Here is a 396-nt window from a genome sequence, read left to right on the forward strand (position 1 = left end):
CCGAATCTTCAAAGGTCATGTTAAAGAAAAAGTCGGTAAACAGAAAAAGACATCTTAAGGAAGCTTAGCATTAAATGGAGAACTGACCAAAGAACATTTTGAACAACTGCACTTGCTCTCTGCCATTGAGCAGTTGAAATATGCCTGCCCGTTCTGGGAACACAGTCCCCAAAATAATAAGTTGAATTCCAACTTCAATGCAGCTTACAAAGTTAATACTCCTGGGAACCTACTAAAGTTTACAATCTGTAACTATTTGCTGTGATTGCTCCAGCTCCAATAGGAAAGCAAATTATATCAAAAATAGCATACACGAAGCAGACCAGTGACCCTTATCACCCTAAATAAAAAGTTCTGAGGAAGGGTCACTGGACCCGAAATGTTAACTCTGTTTTC

General features: G+C 38.9%; 1 protein-coding gene across 1 annotated transcript in view; it reads right to left on the bottom strand.

Moving 5' to 3' along the window:
• Nucleotides 1–396, bottom strand: part of LOC125481012 (neurogenic locus notch homolog protein 3-like) — a 16,774-nt gene that overhangs the window by 11,999 nt on the left and 4,379 nt on the right. The window lies entirely within an intron of this gene.

This window comes from Rhincodon typus, unplaced genomic scaffold (genome assembly GCF_021869965.1).
Source record: "Rhincodon typus isolate 14 unplaced genomic scaffold, sRhiTyp1.1 hic_rhity00000071, whole genome shotgun sequence".
In the NCBI taxonomy this organism is placed as follows: domain Eukaryota; kingdom Metazoa; phylum Chordata; class Chondrichthyes; order Orectolobiformes; family Rhincodontidae; genus Rhincodon; species Rhincodon typus.